Source organism: Lithobates pipiens, unplaced genomic scaffold, assembly GCF_037356315.1.
Source record: "Lithobates pipiens isolate NorthernLeopardFrog02 unplaced genomic scaffold, aLitPip1_a1.2 Scaffold_19, whole genome shotgun sequence".
Taxonomy (NCBI): Eukaryota; Metazoa; Chordata; class Amphibia; order Anura; family Ranidae; genus Lithobates; species Lithobates pipiens.
In genome coordinates this window covers 346,925,269-346,936,455 of record NW_027507764.1, presented here as the reverse complement: position 1 = coordinate 346,936,455, position 11,187 = coordinate 346,925,269, and positions in this window count along the sequence as shown.

Sequence of the window (11,187 nt, the reverse complement as noted above, 5' to 3'; positions counted from 1 at the left end):
ACTCTCCAGTTTTAGTAAATAACCCTGTTATTGTTTTAAAGTTCCTATTGTGTGGGACTCTGACTCCCTTGGGTGAAGAAGTGAGCTGGGAAAGGAGGAAGGAGTACTGGCGAAGTCATCTATAGAGTGAGATCAGCCTTCCTAGGAAGGGTGTGTGGTGTTAAAGTGGTTCTAAAGGCTCAAGGTTTTTTTTCCCTTAACCAGTTGATGACCGTATATCTTAGATATATGGGGGGGGGGGGGCACAGTGGGGAATAGGTATGTAGGAGGAACAGTGGGAAACAGGTGACATTGCCAGTTAAATGTGCATCAATGAGTTTTTATACAACAGAACAGTTTTCACATGCTTCTCAAATTTTGGAACAGTACCATTCAAGAAAAAGCTGAAAATTAATGGCCTCATTTAACCCAGGGGCTTCAGTTGCTGTTAGTTTATGGAGCCAATGCAATTCCCAATGCATTGGATCCATAATTGTCCAATGCAACAATGCCTTATCCCAATATCCCCCATGGGGGTCATAATGAATGTGGTCAAGGTCAATCAGGGAAATACATGGAAAATTATAGTGATGGACCTGGGCTGCAAATAAACTGAGGCCCTTGGGTTAAATGAGGCTGTTATTTTCAAGGCTTCTTCTTGAAGGATACTCTTTCAAAACTGATAAGCATGTGAAATGGATTAGGGGTTTTCCATTTTTGTGTAAGTTCTTTGGTGCACATTTAGTTGCCAATATTTTTTTGTTTGTTGTGTAATTCTCGTGTTATTGTCTTTTACACATTAGTTTTGTATTTATTTCTTATATATGTAATGTGTATTCGTTTTTACAGTTTTGTTGCTCTTGCACTTAATTATTTCTTGTACTATGTATGCACCCTTTGTACCTTCCCTTTAGTGCTGTAGTGGGAGTTTAGTTTTTAGGGGGGTAGTTTGCACCACTTGGTATGAATAGCCACTGCCTTCTGGACCGTCTTCTGTGGTGGCTTTGTGGTGGTATTCGGATGAAAGGTTGGTGCCCTAGTTGCCCATTGTCTTTTATTGCACTGGGGTTTTGATACATGTTCCCCACCTTTGGTCCTGTCTATCTCTGGCCATCTGGAATGCAATCTGGTGTTCCAAGAGGCTTTACTCCTCTTTTAATGGTAGTCTTTATCAACCCTCTCTTATGTGACTCAGTGGGAGCGAGATCTTGAATTGCGTATTCAGGGGGAGGACTGGAGTAAGGCCTGGACAATAATAGAAAAACGTTTATTCAACACTGCCACTGTCGAGGCCGCTTATAAAGTGCTCCTGCGGTTGTACTGGGTCCCGGCTAGGCTTGCCCACACTTATCTTGGAAGTGGTGATGGATGTTTTCGGAATTGTGGTCAGTGTGGGGATGTCTTACATATATGGTGGTCTTACCCACGTTAGATCGGATTCTGGTCCAGAGTCTTTGGCCTACTGCAGACGTTATTCCATCGGACAGTCCGAAAGGATGCCCGGCCGGCTCTCTTACATTGCCCTATACCGGGCCTCTTTGTACCCCAGCAAAAATTGGCCTTATACCTTTTTATTTCTGCCAAGTGGACCATTACCCATGCCTGGAAGATCCCGGCTGTTACCCTCCAGGGGGTGAAAAACAGAATGACCGCTCTGATAGTTAAAGTGGTTGTAAACACTTACAACCAACTTTGACCTACAGGTAAGCCTAGATTAAGGCTTACCTGTAGGTCCAATAAATATCTCCTAAACCTACACGGTTTAGGAGATATTTGCCGAAAGACAGGCACCGCTGTCTACGGCGCATGAGCCGTAGACAGCGGTGCGCAGGCGCACTGAGTGCGCCGCGGTCATCGGCGATATGCCGCAAGTGTCGGCTCCCATGCGCATGCGCGGGAGTGACGTCATCGCGGCTTCGCCAAATGACAGCGGCGGAGCAGGAGACCCACTGAGAAGATGGATGCGCCGGACAACAGGGGACAGTGGTGACTTCGCTGGCTCCTGTGTCAGGTAAGTGACGCATAATGGACTACTATGTGATGCATAGTACTCCATTATGCTTTACCTTTGCAGGGAATGAAAGAGGAAGTAAACCCATCAGGGTTTACTTCCTCTTAAAGCACCACTAAAACGAGCGGCGCTTTACCGCTAATGTGGTCCGTGCCCCAGTGTGAAAGGGCTCTTGGGCATTTCCATGCATTATGCATTTTGTGGATAATAGATTTAACAGAAAAGGTGAGGAAAATAAATTCAAGGGAGAACAGTGACGAATTAAAGTTATTCACAGCAGCTTAAAGGGGAACATCAGTTAATATAGCTAATAACACAGTTAAAATACATATAAAACAACAAGTAGTCTAATTACCCCTACCAGGCACCAAAGCTGTACTAGTGAACTATGTCACCTGCCCATTCCAACCTAAAATTTGACAACAAAGGAGCAGCAGTGATGAAGTCATCCCTGCTCCATCACGTCTGTAAGCATGCTCAGGAAAGAAGCAGAACTGTCAACAATATGCAAAGCACAAGAGACCTGACTGTCTCAGAGTAATGCCCTTCCCTCTCTTACGCTGCTTTCCTGCTGTTCAAAGAATTACAGAAGAGGTGATAAAGACATATTCAGGTGCTTATACTACTTTTAGAGCAGGTGTACAGTACATTGAAAAATGTAAAATTTTTGAAAATCTGGGAACCATGAATACGTTTTCCTTTCCCATCACTATCCCTGACTAGCTATATTCAACTTTAACCTCTAGAGATCTGCGCTATAGCCGAATGACAGCTACAGCACGGACCTGCATTGCTGGGACTACATCTATTGAGCGGCTTGCGTGCCCCCTGAAGGGTGCGCGCGGCACGCTCTGTGATCAGCGAGTCTATGAGAATCGCTGGATCACAGATCAGAGTAAGGGGTCGATCCCGACCCTTACCACGCGATCAGCTGTCAGCCAATGACAGCTGATCATGTGATGTCAACATAGCGCAAGGAGAAAAAAATAGCCGCTCAACGGCGGCAGCGAGAGGGACATCAGTCCCGATCACTGCGATGTGCCCCAGCTCCTCAGTGCCCACCTGTGCCTCCTACAAGTGTCACCTACCAGTGCCCACCAGCACCACCTGTCAGTGCCCACACTGCCACCTATCAGTGCCCACAATCAGTGCCTGAACAATGCTGCACATCAGTGCCCATCAGTGCCACCTATCAGTGTCATCTATCAGTGGTACCTATCAGTGCCCATCCGTGCCGCCCATCAGTGCCGCCTTATCTGTCCCCATCAGTGTCACCTTATCTGTGCCTATCAGTGCTGCTTTAACTGTGCCTATTCGTGCCCATCAGTGCAGCCTATCAGTGCCCCTCAGTGCTGCCTCATCAGGGTATATTAATGAAGCAGAAAAATGACCTGTTTGCAAAATTTTATAACAAACTATTAAACATGACTTTTTTTTTTTTTTTCAAAATTTTCCATCTTTTTTTTTTGTTTGTTTAGCAAAAAATAAAAACCCCAGCTTTAATTAAATACCACCAAAAGAAAGCTCTATTTGTGCGGTAAAAAATTGTAAAAATTTCATTTGGATACAGTGTTGTATGACCGCGCAATTGTCATTCAAAGTGCGTCAGCGCCGAAAGCTGAAAATTGGTCTGGGCAGGAGGGGAGTTTAACCACTTAAGGACCGCCGCATTGCAATGTACGTCGGCAGAATGGCACCGACAGACACAAGCACGTACATGTACACGTGCTTGCCTTCCAGCGGGTGGGGGGTCCGATCGGACCCCCTCCCGCTGGCTGCGGCGGTCCGTTTTGCTTCAGGAGCCATCCGGGATGAGGGGATGGTCGTTGGTTTCTGGCCATCCCCTCTCGATCGCTCCTGGCGAATGAGAAGCTTCCCCCGCTGTGTATTGTAAACACAGGCAGGGAGGAAGTGATGTCATTCTCCTTGGGGCGCTCTTTTTGACCGGACTGCGAGGAGAACAGAGAAAGTAAGTGCACCAACACTACAATGACATGTAGGTACACATAGGCACACAAATCCCCCCCCCGATCACCCCCCCGATCGCCGCCCCGCCCCCCTCCCCCTCCCAATCACAGTGTCACTGATTGCAGTGATCATTTATTTACTGATCACTGCATTTAGTGTCAGTTGTGACAGTAAAAACTGTTAGGGCAGTTAGTGTTAGGTCCAGGGTAGCCCCCTACCCCCCATAAAGGTTTAACCCCGATTGCCCCTAGAGTTAACCCTTTCACCCCCTTTTGCCAGTGTCACTAAGCGATCGTTTTTCTGATCGCTGCATTAGTGTCACTGGTGTCACTAGGTAGCTAGTTATTTTTTTAGGTTCACCGCCAGGTTTTTATAGCGCTAGGTACCCCCATATACTACCCAATAATGGTTTTAACCCCCTGATTGCCCCTAGTTAACCCTTTCTCCCCCTTTTGCCAGTGTCATTAAGCAATCGTTTTTCTGATCGCTGCATGAGTGTCACTGGTGTCGCTAGGTAGCTAGTTATTTTTTTAGGTTCACCACCAGGTTTTTATAGCGCTAGGTACCCCCATATACTACCCAATAATGGTTTTAACCCCCTGATTGCCCCTAGTTAACCCTTTCACCAGCGATCACCGTATAAGTGCCACTGGTGATGCTGGTTAGCCAGTTAGTTATTTAGGTTCCCCGTCAGGTTTTTATATAGTGTCAGGGACCCCCACATACTACCTAATAAAGATTTTAACCCCATGATTGCCCCTAGTTAACCCTTTCACCAGTGATCACCGTATAAGTGTTACGGGTGACTCTGGTTAGTTAGTTTGCTTTTTATAGCATCAGGCCACCCACCATTTATTACCCAATAAAGGTTTAACCCCCTGATCACCCGGCGGGTGATATCAATTAGGTTTTAGGGTCAGGGTCTGCATCGCCCCAGGCAGCGCTAGGTTAGTGCCAGTACCGCTAACACCCACGCGCAAAGCATAAACCTCCCGTAGTGGTATAGTATCTGAACAGATCAATATCTGATCTGATCAGATCTATACTAGCGTCCCCAGCAGTATAGGGTTCCAAAAAAACGCATTGTTAGCGGGATCAGCCTAGATACCTGCTAGCACCTGCGTTTTGCCCCTCCGCCCAGCCCACCCAAGTGCAGTATCGATCGATCACTGTCACTTACAAAACACTAAACACATAACTGCAGCGTTCGCAGAGTCAGGCCCGATCCCTGCGATCGATAACAGTTTTTTTTGGTAGCGTTTTATATTTAAATCCTGAAGGCAGTGCTTGGTTTTCGGGGTCCCGTACGTGGCTAGGCTCCCAAAAAGTCCCCCATGTGTGATATCCCCATACTCAGGAAAAGCAGCAGAATTTATTTTGGGGTGTAATTTCACTTATGCCCATAGCATGTGTGAGCAATATATCATTTAGTGACAACTTTGTGCAAAACATTTTTTTTAATATTCCTGCAACTTGTGGCAAAATATAAAATATTTCATGGACTCAACATGCCTCTCAGTAAATAGCTTGGGGTGTCTACTTTCCAAAATGGGGTCATTTGGGGGGGGGGTTTTGTGTTATTTTGGCATTTTATGGCCTTCGAAACAGTGATAGGTAGTGAGGAGTGAAATCAAAAATTTGCACCCTTAGAAATCCTGAAGGCAGTGATTGGTTTTCGGGGTGCCGTACGCGGCTAGACTCCCAAAAAGTCCCACATATGTGGTGTCCCCGTACTCAGGAGAAGCAGCAGAATATATTTTGGGGTGCAATTCCACATATAACTGTGGCATGTGTGAGCAATATATCATTCATTATTTCTTTTTTTTTTGTGTCATTATTCAATCACTTGGGCCAAAAAAAAAAAATTCAATGGGCTCAACATGCCCCTCAGCAATTTCCTTGGGGTGTCTACTTTCCAAAATGGGGTTATTTGGGGGGGGGTTGTACTGCCCTGCCATTTTAGCACCTCAAGAAATGAGATAGGCAGTCATAAATTAAAAGCTGTGTAAATTCCAGAAAATGTACTCTAGTTTGTAGACGCTATAACTTTTGCGCAAACCAATAAATATATGCCTATTGACATTTTTTTTTACTAAAGACATGTGGCTGCTTTTGTTAAAAAAAAAAAAAAAAGACATGTGGCTGAATACATTTTGGCCTAAATGTATGACTAAAATTTACCGGTAGTTCATTCGATTTTTAGTAAAGTAGTAGAGAAAATATCTTTTTTTTTTTATTTATTTTTTTCAGGCATTTTCCTTTTATATCGTAAAAAATAAATACTGCAGAGGCAATCAAATACCATCAAAAGAAAGCTCTATTTGTGGGAAGAAAAGGACACAAATTTAGTTTGGGTACAACATTGCATGACCGCGCAATTACCAGTTAAAGCAGTGCAGTGCGAAATTGTAAAAAGACCTCTGGTCCTTAGGCTGACAATTGGTCCGGGGCTGAAGTGGTTAAGTGGCCAGTAAGAAAGTAGTTAAACCTTGTTTGCATAGGTGGTATTCGTCCTTTCCTGGGGCTGCTCTCCTCTTTTCTCTCTCTCTCTTTTCTTCCCTTTCCTCATTTTCTCCTTTTCTCCCTTCATTCTCGATACAAAGGCTATCAATGCGGATTGCTGTCCTCCAGGGAGTATTATAGCCTGTGATATCTGCCTAATTCCTAACTATGTCCTCTGTGGTTCTTATAACTCTTCTGTTATAAAAATCTTGCCTATCAGTGTTAACATTTTTTACTTTACTACCTTTTTAAGGATGTGCTATAGTTGCTCTTTATTTGGGTTTCTTTTAGGAACCCCAAATGCTTGGATTTTAGTTTCTTTCCTGTACCCAAATTAGTGCCTCTGCTCCCTTCTTCGTAACAACAGTATTATCACATCAATAATAGGCACGTGAGAGCAGGAGGCTTTACTTTTTTGGCCTCGTTCACATGGGCATAACTAAATGCACACCATGCAATTACTGTGTGTTGCCTGTACAAGATGCACAGGTGTTCGTGCATCCATGTGCAGTCAGTCCCATTCATGGCAATTGGGACACAGTTGCTGTTCACACTTTTACATCCATGTGGGCCCGGATACGTGTCCCTGAACTTACACTTCGGGGACAAGCGCTCCCATGGATGTCAAATTGGGAGCACCTGCTGTGTTTGTGCAGCCACTGCGTCCCAGTTGACATGAAGAAAAAGGTACAGTAAAACCTTGGGTTGAGAGCATTTTGCAAGACAAGCAAAAATATTAAATAAATGTTGACTTGATATATAAGTAGCGTCATGTCACAACTATGCATAAGAGAAGAGAGGCGCCTCTAAGTGTAGCAATATGGTTACATGTAATGAAGGTGTAACATATTGCTACACTTATAGGCGCCTCTCCTGTCTTTAATACTCTGTAGCTCCTGCTGGATTTTGCTTCTAATCCCTTTTGTGGAGGCTTCCATTTGTGAATGGGCATTTTATGGTTACACAACCTGGTCACATTGCCTAATCTTTTTATATGAACTATACACTGAAGGACCTATGAATAAATGGTTGTGGAACGAATTTGAGTTTCCATTATTTTCTATGAGGAAATTTGCTTCATATACACATGCTTTGGATTACAAGTATGTTTCTGGAACTAATTATGCTCACGATCCAAGGTTTTACTGTAGTAGACATTTCAGGCATAGGCCACTCAAATCTGACACTGTCAGTCCTTTGGTGTGGAATTTTAAAACATCAATTATTATTTATATTACAGGGCCAAGACCCACACGCCTTTTCTCTACTAATATACCTTTACATGTTATTATTTATAGTTACATATAGTTAGTCCGGTTGAAAAAAAAAGGCACACGTCCATCTAGTGCAATTAATGAAATCAGAAAAAAAAAATACAATCTTATATAGACAATCCTATACCCACAGTTGATCCAGAGGAAGGCAAAAAAAAACCCAGCAAAACATGATCAAATTTGCTCCAGCATGGGAAAAAAGATCCTCGCTGATCCCTCAAGAGGCAATCTGATATTCCCTGGATCAACTTTACCTAGAAATGTTAGTATTCAGTTATATTATGTGTATCTAGGAAATACCAGGCCTTTTTTTTAAAAAGCAATCTACTGGGCTGGCCAGGACCAGATCTTAAGGGATTCCATTCCACGTTTTCACAGCTCTTAGGCCCCTTTCACATGGACAATCCGTTCAGGTCCACCTGTCAGTTTTTCAGACAGACCTGAAAGGATGCTCCATAGAGGTCTGGCGTCGGATGTCAGCAGTGACAAGTCCGCTGGCATGCGACCCACTCCGATCCGAAAAAGTGTGACGGAGGAAAAATCTATTTTTCCATCCGTCATTGGATCGGGTGACGACGGACACTGCGGTCCACGTCATCCGATCTCCCATAGGGGAGAGCGGCGCTGTGACAGGTCCGTCCCTGCGCAGTGTGCAGAGACGGATCTGTCATCTTCCTGCTCAGCGATCAAGCGGATATCCACGGGGCGGTTCAGCACTGATCCGCCCCGTGTGAAAGGACCCTTACTGTGAAGAACCCTTTCTGTATCTGGAGATAAAATTTCTTTCCTCTAGATGTACTCCTTTGTCCTCTCTGATGACCTTAAAGTGAATACCTCAACACCAAGTTTACTATATGGACCATTTATGAATTCATACATGTTGATTATAGCCCTTTTACACATTAATTTCATCTGTTCAGCCACTTCTTTTCAAAGAAAAAAACGGATGAAGTTTTCAGCAGTTTTTCATCAGCTGCTCATCAGTTTATTTAGATCCACTACCAATGCAAAAACGGATGGAAAAACGGACCGTTTGTCAGTTTACATCTGTTTCACGTCTAATCCATTTTTTAGCAGGAGAAAAATAGAGCTTTCATCTGTTTCAAAAAACTGATGTTAATGGATGCGAATGTAAACTGATATAAACAGATGATCATCTATTTATATCAGTTTTTCTATAGACATGCATGGATGCCCGTTTTTCATCCATCAAAGGATGAAGGACAAACGAATGTGGGAAAGGGGCCTTAATCTCCTCTTCTCAAAAGAGAATACATTCAGTTCCTCTAATCTTTCCTCATAACTGAGATCCTTCATGCCTCTTATCAGTTTGGTTGCCCTTCTCTGCAGTTTCTGTAGTTCGCCAATATCTTTTTGGAGAACCGATTCCCAAAACTGAACTGCATATTCCAGCTGAGGTCCTACTAATGATTTGTACAGGGGCAAAATTATATCTCTCTCTCTGGTGTCCACACCTCTCTTAACCTCCCTGGCGGTACGATTATTTCGGATTTTAGGTGCTAAAAGCGGTACCATTATTTTGCATGAAAATTTGGCGTTTTATATTGTAGTCCTGCAATTCTTAGGAATAACTCTCTTAAATCTGTCCAAACCAGAGTCTAGCAGACATCCCGGGTATGATAAAGTTTGAAAAATTAAATCATAAATTATAATATAATAAATAATTATAAATAATTGTACCAAATAATAATATAACAATAATAAAAATTATTCAATAATGTAATCAAATCAAAAACACTGAAATTTGCTCAGTTGCAGAATTGTCACTGTCATTACTTTTCAGTATTTGATGACGGATCTCCCCACAAATCGCTATCGCTCAATTCTGCGAGTAATTCTAATTTATTATCGCTGTTTTCTAGCTGGTCTAAAATCATTTTTGATGTACAGTGACAGTTTTGGTTGCTATGGGCAATCTCCAGTTTCCAGGCATAAAGAACAGTTTTTATTATATAAAACTGCATGCAGGACACTGGGCAGACCACAAGGGACAACGGGGATGTGAAATATTTACATACAGCAATGTAATCTGTAAGATTACATTATACTGTATGTTTACTGTTTGTTTCACTTTTTGAATTTGGCGCCGATCTCCGTGCCCGTGCGTCGCAACGCTCGCAGGGCACGGAGATCGGCGATGTAATGCATCGAGCGAGACACGGCTCGCTCGTACAGCAGGGAGACAACGCTGGATCCGAGGGAGAAGGTAAGTAATCCTCCTCCTGGATCCAGCGATGCAGTCCCGAGTCTGGCTCGGGGATACCGCTTTTGGTATGAAAATTCCACCCCGAGTCAGACTCGGGAATACCATCAGGGGGGTTAATAGAAGAAAGCACTTGACTCACTTTGGAAACCGCAGCTTTTCATTACATATAATCAGCATGTATTATTAACCACTTACAGACTGGACCATTTTGCTGGTCAAAGACCAGACCACTTTTTGCGATTCGGCACTGCGTCGCTTTAACTGACAATTGCGCGGTCGTGCGACGTGGCTCCCAAACAAAATTGAGGTCCTTTTTTTCCCACAAATAGAGCTTTCTTTTGGTGGTATTTGATCACCTCTGCGGTTTTTATTTTTTGTGCTATAAACAAAAATAGAGCGACAATTTTGAAAAAACGCATTATTTTTTACTTTTTGTTATAATAAATATCCCCCAAAAATATATAAAAAAACATTTTTTTCCCTCAGTTTACTAGTAATGGAGGCGATCAGCGATTTTTATTGTGACTGCGACATTATGGCGGACACATCAGACATTTTTGACACATTTTTGGGACCATTGTCATTTCTACAGTAATCACTACTATATAAATGCAGCGATTCCTGTGTAAATGACACTGGCAGTGAAGGGGTTAACCAGTGGGTGACAGTGTAGGGGTTAAGTGTTACTAACTGTGGGGGGGTTGGGCTTTCATTTAGTGAACACTGATCTCTGCTCCAATCACATAGAGCAGAGATCAGCGTCACTAGTTGCTAGGCAGAATGGAGAAATGCTGTTTACACGGCATTTCCTCCATTCAGCCGTCCCGTGAGACGATCGCGGGTATGCCCGCGGCGATCGAGTCCGTGGGACCCGCAACTGGACTCACGGGGGTCCCAACTGGCACGCGAGCGCGCCGGCGTGCTCACGATGGCAGGGCAGCATTGAAGATTGGACGTACCTGTACGCTAATATGCCTGCCCGTGCCATTCTGCCGACGTACATCGGCGTGCGCTGGTCGGGAACCGGTTAAGCTTATGATCTAGGACCCATTTCCTGAATGGCCAGGAGGAGAATCAGAAAGACATTAGCGAATATTAATTCGCTAATTTTACACAACTGGGAGGGCTCAGGGCTCAATTTATTAAAACAGCACTTAACTGGACCGATCCTTTAGGTAAAATAAGGTTGCAGGAATAGATAATTATTTAGAACTATTTGTTATTGT